Genomic DNA, 12,006 nt, shown 5'->3' on the forward strand with positions numbered 1-12,006 from the left:
TAGATTAAGTGAAATTTTAGTGTGGTAACTATTCCACAACTATATTTTTGGTGCGTTAGTGATCTTTCCAGACAAATACATTTAAGAGAGATAAGCCCAAAATCAACTAGGTATTTCTCTCTATCACTCATTAGAACGAGAATAATTTCAATTCAGGATGCTTGTTTGTTTGTTTTGAAATTTCGCACAAAGCTACTCGAGGGCTATCTGTGCTAGCCGTCCCTAAATTAGCAGTGTAAGACTAGAGGGAAGGCAGCTAGTCCTCACCACCCACCGCCAACTCTTGGGCTGCTCTTTTACCAACGAAAAGTGGGATTGACCGTCACATTATAACGCCCCCACGGCTGGGAGGGCGAGCATGTTTGGCGCGACTTGGGCGCGAACCCGTGACCCTCAGGTTACGAAGCGCACGCCTTAACGCGCTAGGCCATGCCAGGCCCTGAATTCAGGATGCAAATCCAGAAATGGAATCAAATACATATATCTCAGTCAAAGCTAGAGAACTGGGGTTACTTTAAGGGCTATACTACATTCGATATACAAGAATGGCATAAACTACATGCGGAACAGCTACACATAAATTTTGACAGCTTACCTGTATATGTTGAAATAAAGATAAATTTCATATTACTCATAAAAAGGGTAGAAATATCAGATTGTTCTTTAAAATGTCAACAGATAAAAGCAAAAACTAATTAAAAGCTCAATGTAAGTGTTGTTTTTTTTATTTGTCTTGGATAGTTATACAAAGGTAAACAAGGTTTACCTATACTAACTACCTGTTACTTTTAACTGATAGACTAAAGGGAAGATAGCTAGCCAGTACAGCTAAGTATTAGGCTACTCTAATTAGTTAGTAATGTTTGACCATTACTCTTATAATGTATCCACAGTCCCAAAGTGCGGAGCGCAAATACGAGGCAATGAACTGATGATACAACAGCTACTCAAACTGATACGCAAAATGTCATGAAACCTATATGAAGATTAGAAAAGGGAATCTAAAAATCTCCCACTGCCAATGAATAAAAAAAAAACAACTAAAAATGAAATCGAAAATAAATAATAACAATAAAATTAAACTAAAAACTACAATAGGAAATATTATGCAATAAATAAGCCATTATAAAATAAAATTTAAACACATTACAAGAGCATAAAAGAAAACTTAAGTAGAGCAAACTTTAACTCTGTTTGAATAAAAAAAAACGCACTTAACCGGAAAATACATTTATAACATAAAAATAATTATAATGAGTTAATAAAAACAGATTATATAAAACTGAATGCCTTACGTATATATCCGGGCTACCAATAAATAACTATGGGTATTAAGTACTGTAAAGTTTAGCTTAAACTAAACTCAAGCAAAACGCACGTAAGTTACAGTATTGATTTATTATATCTTCGCGGAACACAGGCTTAACTAGCGTTATATCTAAAGAAGTTAACCTATACATTTCGGTTTTTGTTATTCAAATTATTTTGCATTCTTCTTGAAATTCTGTATTTAAAGAAGCACTGGCACTGAAAATATACTAATTTGACAAGAAATGTTTCGTGAGTCTCTGCTAATATTATAATACTACATTTAAGTGTAAGTAGCATAAACTTCATGAATAGTGATTAATCTATTCAGAAATTATATCGAAATAAAAAATATTGGAATAAGCATAACATCTGGAAGTAAGTTGATTGTGCAAATTAAATATTTATTTTCTAAATCAAACTAATTTAAAACAATAAGTACTCTGTTTCTTTCGTTTCAATGAGCAAAGAATCATTATATCACTTTCAAAGGTTAAGAATCACACAATTTGCGAATATTCTGGATGCCTTAAGTGCAAGATATTCTTTTCAAAACGTCCCCCGATAGTACAGCGGTAAGTCTATGAATTTACAACGCTAAAATCAGGGGTTCGATTCCCCTCGGTGGACTCAGCAGATAGCTCGATGTGGCTTTGCTATAAAAAAACAAACAAACACTCTTTCTAAAATTTCAGCAAAAGCAATAGGTCCATCACGTTTCTTACTCAATATAACGTATATGTTCTATTAACCCTAACTATCTTTCCGTGGTAAACCACACGCTTACAGATATGACAGTTTGGAACCAAACAGAATTTATTCCTAGTCTATATTATGAAAACACATTTTGCTTTCAATATAAAGACTAGTTTAATCACAACCATCTTCACCAAACATGCTGCGTTATCATTTCAAGCCAAATTCATGTGCTTACAAAATTGTGTTGTTATATATTTCACATTTGTAATTAAGTACACGTAAACTGGTAATATGGAGACAAATTTTGTAAAGCACAAATTCATCTCTATTTCAATGTCATCTATTAAATAAAGCACAAATTCATCTCTATTTCAATGCCATCTATTAAATAAAGCACAAATTCATCTCTATTTCAATGCCATCTATTAAATAAAGCATAAATTCATCTCTATTTCAATGTCATCTATTAAATAAAGCACAAATTCATCTCTATTTCAATGCCATCTATTAAATAAAGCACAAATTCATCTCTATTTCAATGTCATCTATTAAATAAAGCACAAATTCATCTCTATTTCAATGTCATCTATTAACCAATGCATCTTACTGTATACGACATCGTTGTTCTCTGGCTAGTCTGACATCTTTATCAGTTGATATCGCCATCAGTTGACTCTGTCTCAGTGTAGTAAAGCACATGTAAATCTTCTCATAACATCTGAAATCGTAATAAAAAAAGAAATTAATAAAAATGTTATTTCCGGTTGCAAGCATCCTTTTCGATCACATCTTGTCAACTACAAAATATACAGATATTCACAAATTTCGGTGTAGTAGGCTCACAAGGAACCACAACAAAATCATCTTCACGAGCATAACACAATCATCAAACGAATCATTGTAATTGCCCACCAATACTTTTACCAAGAGTTCCTAGAAAAGCAAACAATCAGATGAATGTTAGATACAAATGAGGCAAAACATCTAGCATAACAACACACATTTCACTTAATTTATACTATCTATATTATTTTTATGCGATGTTAGATGTAATTCCCATGTTACACTTTAGAAAGAATTGTATACAACTATCAAACCTCAGACACTATTTCATATGGTAACACAGAGTCACCAGTTTTCTCAGGAAATTTTTACCAGCAAATGTCAATCAGTATTTGTCAAGTAACTTAACACTAGTGTGTTTCAAAGTCCTTTAAACATATTAATTTTTTAAACATCTCAGTCATCACTGACTGCTATAACCAACAGTATATTACACTAGGATCAGCCTTAACTGTAATAGCTATATAACTAGTAAGCTTAGCGTGCTCTGTATCTCAGCTGATATGTGGGACACTCACCACAAGGTACAAACCGAGATATGGATGCATATATCGGTCAGCATGTTAAATAGTAATAGTCACAATGTCATTTCAGCTATTAATACCTCAACCAACCAACTGTTCTGACTCTACAATAAATTACTACATGAAGTTTTCGATATAACCCACCACTCAGGAGCTTGAAAAACAATAAAAATATTTCCTTTTAGACATTACCATCCTAAATGCTAATCACTAAATCTCAACCACAACAACGAGGAAAGTTTAAGTCTCAGCCAATTACTGGTGAAGACAGACTAGTTTTATATGATCCTCAAATGTCTCATCGTCAAAAGCCAGATACACAATAGTAATCTCTTCTTCGTCATTATTTAAAACAAGTTCATACGACACAATGCTTTCATCATCAGAATCAACTTTTTCTTTCCAGTCAGATTCCCACTGTAAATAATTTTGGTAGGTCTATCCATAATCTGAGATCCAAACTTTTCAACTTGCCGACCTCAATGAACTATCTTCTGATAAGATATGGAACAGTCCCTTTAGAACTATGTTAATGTTCTTGCATACTGTAAGCACACACCATAACAGATCCTGTCACTGCTTTGTTATAATATTTTTGGAAATGTATATCCTTTACTAATCATTTGGCGACTTGCAAATTGATGTGTACTAAATATTACCTAATGTAATATATATATTTAGTTTCTCTATATAATCTTGCAAACACATCAGTACAACTGTATTGTGTACCACTGTACTTCTCACGCAAACACAAAAAGAATCAGTAAGCAAACAATGAATTGTTGTTCACGATAACTTACAGTTTGGTGGGTGTTCACAAAGTTACCAGCCATACACTTGATATTGTATTATCTATTATGCAAAACCATATATCTGAGTATGATATTTTCAAGTGTGCATTTTCACCACACACACATAACATTAAGAGCAGTTATGCAAATGACTAACTATTGAATTGGTTTAGGTGCTAATTTGTACACTAATGAACAAAATCTGATCACTTGATAAGTCAGTATATATGGATTAATGTTCTTATTTTTTGACAGAGGAATAACTATATCTAGAATGATTCCTTCTAGATAAGAACCTACAATAACTCTTTATCAGAATTTTCCCTGATGTGGGTTTTCCTCTGGGTAACAAACAATGTCTACACCAGTGTTCGACATCTTTACGATAATTCAGCTAAAGATCATTTCTGCACATTCACAGCAACGTGTATTCACTCCCTGATAACCTCCAGTTCTTGAATTACGCAAACCCTGAAGTATCTCCTGCCTTAGGTCCCTGGAGACCACTAGCTGCATCCTAGGCATTTTACTATATTACAGTGCTTCATAATGCAGGTATGTATACATGGCTCGTACTGCATTGTTTTGCTGTAGTCCATTAGTTGACAATTTCTGCAGTTGGTTAGTCTATAAAACACAAACTGTTTAATCCAGAATAGAGACAAATGTCTTCATTTGGCATACAGCATTAGTGAAATTAAGTCAGAGACGTACCTTTCCCCTCGAGATTAATTTATTACCATTCACAAGAATGAATTTGCTGATAACAAGCCGATATGATGAAGCATTTTATATACATCAAGAACAAGTAAAGTTCCGGGAAAATTCTGTGCTTATTAAAAAATCAAACTCAAATTCATTTATCATTATCAGGAACAACCGTGTGATACCAAATCTATGGTTTTCTGAACTGCCTGCCATAACACTATGTGAGTGCTAACTTCTAAATACACCAGAGGTCGTAGCCAGATTATGTTTTGCTAATTGAAAATAGCTTGATCAACTTCATTAATGAATCAGAATTTAACAAATAAGTTTTCTAAATTTGTGCAATAACTACTCATTAACTAATCATAAGTTTTAAATAGTAAATACAACACAAAAACTAAAGATTCAACTTAACTAGCACTGATTTTATCAAGGGTTCATTATCGAGATCAAATTTAGGCGGTCAGAGTTTAATTAATATAGTTTTATCAACATTTAATTAATGAGGTATAACTTATTTATTTATTTATTAATTAATGTAGTTTTATCAAGTGGTAATTAACAAAATGCTACTTAGCTATACCTTGGTTAGTATGGTTTCTTCAACTGTTTATTAACTCTGGTTAATATAGCTTAATTAATATGGTTTTATCAAGGGTTCTTTAACAAAGAGGACTTTAGGTAGCCATTTTTAACTGTTATGGTTTTATATAATATGAATTAACCACGCATTATTTAGGTATAGTTTAACAACATAGTTTTACCAATTATATCTTATATCTAAGTAATAACAGATATGGTTTCATAACATGTTTCTTAACGACATTTTATTTATGTGGTCATACTTGAATTGACCTAGTTTTATCAGTTATATAACATGGTATAACTTATTTAGTCATACCTTAATTAATGTGATTTTATTACGTGTTATTCAATCGGATGTAACTTAGGTAGCTATAACTTAGTTAATATGACTGTAGTAAACGACGAGTGACTATTGTAATCACACAATTACTAATACGACGCCATGAAATGTGTCGTTCAGTTACTGATAACTTTACTAATACAGTTTTATCTAGTGTTCATTAAATAAGTATAACTTAACTACAGTTACTTAACATGGTTTCGTTAGTAAGGAGTAAATTACCTTGTTATAACTTAATTAATATGGTTCTATGAAATATTGATTTAAAAAGGACTAAGTCTAGGTTTAATTAACATAAGTTTATGAAACGTTCTTTTGTAAGGTGTAACTTGAACTATTGTGGTTGTTTATTATTAAACACAAGATACACAAAGGGCTATCTATGCTCTGCCCAACACAGTTTCCAGTAGTATAAGTGCGCAGACATGCCACTAGGGGACGTAACTTAAATATCAATACCTTCATTAATATCGTTTTATCAAGTGTACATTACCGAGACGTAAGTTAAATAGTTATAGTCTGATTGATTTCATTTTATTTTCAATGTGCATTAACGAAGTTTACTTTTGGTTCATATAAAATAAGTAATATTAAAGAATATATTTTTAATTCAAGTGGCTTTCCCATCATAATGAATATAATTTTGTTTAGGGTTAATTAAGGTATTCGTTAAAGCAACAATGTTTATGTTTCGGCAACTAGCTTATTTCGTCTGGCTTAACTAATTTTTATATCCAGAACATTATTTTAATCTGAGTTATTTGGTTTTAAAGATTGTTCATTGATGTTTATGTTTTGGTAAATTGTTTATTTTATCTGGATTAATTATGTTTGTTTATTTATATACAGAACGTTATTTTAATCTGTGTAGTTTGGCTTAAAAAGTGTTTATTGGTGTATATGTTTAGGTAAAAAAGTTTATTTTGTCTGGCTTAATCAAGTTTTTTTATATGATGAAAAAATTATGATTTACCCTTGGTCAAACTTTCATTCTTTTAAAACGAAATATAGCTTATAGCATGTTTAAAAAATGTGCAATTGAAAGTCTTTGTTGTCTTTCAAAATTTGTAGTGCGTACTTGAGGGATTTACGTATTATATATATAAAATAATTTTAGGGTTAGTATTCACAACACACGCACACACACACATATATATATATATATGAAATGCAAATTTCAGAACGTCTTTCTTGCTAGCATTCTGTAGTTTTTTAAAGCGTAATTTTTCATCAATTTATATTATTGTCTTGAAATTGTGTATATATTTCTAAAGCTGTTATTTGTCTATTTTGAACTTTGCATTACCCGTTTTATTACTTCTGTTTGTAGCTTTACAACGTTTTATATAAAAGTACGAGATAATATTGTATCTTGCATTTGAAACATACGTTTTTCAAGTTTGAAACAATTTTGACTTAATTCGTTTAGTTTCTTTCGCTTCAAACGTTATGCATTCCTTTTGTGAGTAACTTTAAAAGTAAATGGTTTGAACATGTTAAAAAATACATTTAAATATACTATATTAATCTTTTAGTATTTTAGCAGCAATAGTGAACTAAAATATAATTTCACACCATTATAATGAAGATTGCTGTTGAAGATACGCAGTACAGAAACTTCTTGGTAATGTAAATTATATTACTATCTAATAGGAACGATAATTCGAATTACTAGCTCTCATGTCATAATTTAAAATACATAATATGACTGAAACATTTTCATCATTTCTAATGGGTTTAAATACTATATATTTTTTTCTGTTTTTGCATAAATGTAACCAAACAAAACTGAAATCAGCTGCAACTATACTCGACTCGAAATCTGAGGTTCGCGGGTTCGAATCCCTGTCACACAAAACATGTTCGCAATTTCAGCCTTAGGGGCGTGAAAATGACACGGACAATTCCACTCTTTGTTGGTAAAAAGAGTAACCTAAGAGTTGGCAGTGAGTGGTGATCACTAGCTGTCTTCCCTCTAGTCTTAAACTGCAAAATTAGGGACAGTTACCACAGATAGACCTCGAGTAGCTTTGCACGAAATTCAAACCAAACTTTACTCTCATTGTTAAAAGATGTTATATTTTCCTGTATTGAAATAACTGTATTTATGTTAAAAGGTTTAATTTTTACAGTTTAAGTAATGCCCGCGTATTGGAAGACACGTAACGAGTTATGTTTGTTAGTGAGTTTTTCTCTACAAATCGAGAATGTTTCTCTTTCTAAATGCACTTTAATTAAAGAACGATCTGGAATTCCTAACGACGAGGTACACGAAATGAAATGAATATTGAATAGAAGCTTTAATGCGTAGGGGTAGTAACATACTCTTAATGTTTTTAATAAAAGTCTCCGAGTAAAACGTTCCTAGTGATTATTTGAAAATTTCCTCAGCGAGAAAGTATGAGAACATGAGCTTCGTTTGCTGCACGTAGTTAAGGATGAATAGAAACTTTGTTTGTTATTATTCACTTACTTATTATCTCATTCACAAATACAAAAACATCACATTTTAAGAAAGTGTAAAATACTTGACATGAGAAGGAAGGTGAATAATAAGTAACAGTTACTAAAAAAACTATGAAGGTGGACGAGGTGGCCGAGAGGTTAAGGCGATGGACTGCTAATCCATTGGGCAATGCCCGCGTGGGTTCGAATCCCATCCTCGTCGGACGTTGGAAAATAATTTTATAGAAAAAGTAGGTGATAAACGAAAAGGGGAGTTCTTTGACCATTTACTGTTAATTTCCAAACAGAAATACACGTTAAGCAAGATGCAACGAAAAAGTGCGAAAGAGAATAACACTTTCAAATTCATCATTACCTTTTTGACCATATTTCTTCGGTTGTGTTATTACTCAAATACCAAAATATGTCTAGTTATCGTGTTGTTTTAATAACGATTAACGTACAATTGAGTTACACATATTTCTGTATTAGTTGGTCCTTTGGTTTGAAACGATATCTTTAGTTCACTACTAAAAGTGTAGGAATGGGGCGGATATACAAAACTTGCAACACAAACTCTTATACACATTAAAGAACCAAATATCAAATCTTCAAGCGGATTTGAGATACACCAGAAGGTGATAAAGACACACGAACCAAACAACAAGTCAGAAAGCCAATTGAAAACATCAAGGGAGCATATACTAAAATTCACGAAAAACATTTCTCAGTCTCATTGACTGTCTCACTTTGATAAGAGCTTCTAGCGATGAAACTCACTGAAGTCATAAATGCACCAAATAGAGGAATTACATGATAATGCTACCGTAAAATGTTTATGAAATTATTTATCAACCACTGGTAGTTAACAAACCACAACGAAAATACATCATCCATTGACTTTTCACTCTTTTCTTCCCATGCATAGCACACGTGCACACTTCAAATTTGCACACACGCCATAAGCGAAGAATATGTACTCAAACACGCTGCTATTTACACGTAACGTAAAATTACGACGCACATCCACAATAATGTTATACGTACAGTATATGAAAACAAATCATTGAAGGACGCATAAATGTTTGGAAGACAGCTCAAGACAATGAGTACAAAATATGTAAAGAAATTGAAAGTGTAGGACTGAGTGCATCAGAAATTGAGGAATCCAAGTGGAAAAGGCATTTTGTAATAAATCTTCCTATGTACAACCTCACACGTGAATACGTCCAATAGCCGCTCTGTGCGTCCTTTGCTTTTCTGGGTTCATGATGTTACACAATTTATGGGTACGTACAAAAGTGTTTCTATGATATTTCTAATTTTGAAAGGACAGTAACTAATCAACGATGTTTATGCACTGAAAATACTTTGGGTGTTTTTCACCGCATTTTGATTCACCTACAAAGCTAACGTACGAAATCCTATTGCCTTTTCACGCCATTACAAGAGAAGTGACCAGAAGTTACGACCCTTCACAAATGTCTCGTTCTTCAAGCGTCGTATAAATATACCTTATAGTACATGTACTGCCTCTAAAATTTCGAATTCAAGGAGTCTCTAATCATTATATGACAAGCAAAAGAACGTTTAATAAGTTTAATTCATCTGACTTAATGTTTTCACAACTGGTAAAATAAACGAAAATAGGCAAAAACACGATGTTGGACACGTTCCACCGATAGGTTGTACAAAGAAACTTTAATTACACCATGCTTATTCCTTCCTTTTAAAAAACACGTTTTATGTAACCATTCGTACACTTTCATATCTTTTAAACATCTTTTCCACTTTTGATAAATGTAGCTGACTCTGTGCGTAAATTCAAGCCGAACAAAGATATTAAAAGGTATTCACAAAATCTAATAAATTATACAACTTTTGCAATATTCATTCGAACAGAAAGTCCAGTGCTGTAAGTAAAATGAAGCTCAGATATGTAGTACGGCCAAATCAACCTTCTGCACGCGCAGTTTGTTGGTAACTCGAGCCATAGATAAGCTTTATTTCACTTCTTTTGAACGTACGTTAAAACAATCTGTCACACATTTCCTGTGAATGTACGATGCCCGAGTGTTTGTGAACGCAATAAATTTCCAGGCAACTGATTTATGGCATCTCCATATTTTTTAGAGTTTCTTGCGCTTTCTCTCTGTATGAAAGAAAAGAACTGAAACTGTGTTTGACAGAGAAACATATTTAACCTTTACATTTTTTAAAATTCCTTTTCAAATTAATTACACTTTCTCTTTTCATCAATGAATGAGCTTCACTTTGTGTTAATATTAGTCTCAGGTGCAAAGTTGTATTAGGAAAACGAATAAATTTGAAGATAATGTTTGAAAAAGGCTTACTCAAATATTAATGTGAACTATCGGTCTTACGTTTTCACTACAACTCGACGTAGGAGTAAGCGCGAACATTTTAAGTTAATCCCCATTCTGACATAAGGACAACTGATTTTAAGTAACAAAACTATTAAGAGAAAAGACTTGCCGTTTCATCAGTATTGGTTAGTCTAAGCAAACAACACTTGAAGTTTCTAGCTGGAGTTTTTAAAACAATCGTAAGAGCGGACGGTTTTTCTTTGCAAACTTTTCAAGAGATATTTAATAAATTTCATGAAAATATCCTAATTGAAGAGCGTTTAGATTCTCGTCATATCAACTTAAGCTACTGGCATAAATATAGATTCTTGATGTCGGAGTGATGCCAAAAAATATATAAATTTCGTGACGGTATTAGAAAGCAAGTAGTAAGCACTGTATGAGAAAGAAATATCTACCATTATACATTTTAACGAATCTTGTTAGTATTGTAAAGTCAGGTGTGTTCGGTATAATATCGTTGCGAATTTAAAGCTAACGTGTGTTGCTAGCGAGTATCACTCTCTTATTTTTTATTGTGATTTCTTGGTGATAACTGACAAAAAAAGTCGAGATATATAATCGAAAACACTTTATGTGTGAAATAAGTACCGATCAAGAAATACCCAAAAGCGATTTAATGTGGGACGTATAGCTATGAACTCAAAATTTCGGCAAAACTGTAACCAACATTTAAATCACTGATAAGAAAATTTCGTCACATATTCAGTCCTTTGGTAGAGAGGCCGCGTGTTTAGTGTTTACAAACGGAGCCTGATAAATGTATTTCCGTATTTTGGTGTAGTTAACTAATATCTATTTTGTTTGAAAGATACTCTATTAAATAATATTATTTCAGGTTCAACATATGTGTGTAGTTGGTCACTGTTATATTTCAAATTGTTGACTATCATAGGAAAGTGTATATAGAAATATGATTATGTGATAATTACTTAAAAACAGTGAGCCCTTATGAACGAATTAAATTTATCTTGATTTCTATTTGGACAATGAGTGAACCCGTTGGATTCAGCTGATTCTAAATCGTCATTTGTAAACGCGTCTCTCTCTCTAAGTGTATTTAAAGCGTTAAAAAAAAGAGGCTTTAGCTCTCTCAGTGCTCCTACGAGGAAGTGATTTGTTGTGGTGAAACGTCTACGACATGAGTATTGGAAGACACGTAACGAGTTATGTTTGTTAGTGAGTTTTTCTCTACAAATCGAGAATGTTTCTCTTCTAAATGCACTTTAATTAAAGAACGATCTGGAATTCTTAACGACGAGGTACACGAAATGAAATGAATATTGAATAGAAGCTTTAATGCGTAGGGGTAGTAACATACTCTTAATGTTTTTAATAAAAGTCTCCGAGTAAAACGTTCCTAGTGATTATTTGAA

General features: G+C 32.4%; 1 non-coding gene across 1 annotated transcript; it reads left to right on the top strand.

The window, feature by feature from the left end:
- Positions 1-8,384: 8,384 nt before the first annotated feature.
- Positions 8,385-8,466, top strand: TRNAS-GCU (transfer RNA serine (anticodon GCU)). Its single transcript has one exon. It is a non-coding gene; the product is annotated as a tRNA-Ser (tRNA).
- The last annotated feature ends 3,540 nt before the right edge of the window (positions 8,467-12,006 follow it).

The sequence above is a fragment of the Tachypleus tridentatus genome, chromosome 13 (assembly GCF_004210375.1).
Source record: "Tachypleus tridentatus isolate NWPU-2018 chromosome 13, ASM421037v1, whole genome shotgun sequence".
Classification (NCBI taxonomy): Eukaryota; Metazoa; Arthropoda; class Merostomata; order Xiphosura; family Limulidae; genus Tachypleus; species Tachypleus tridentatus.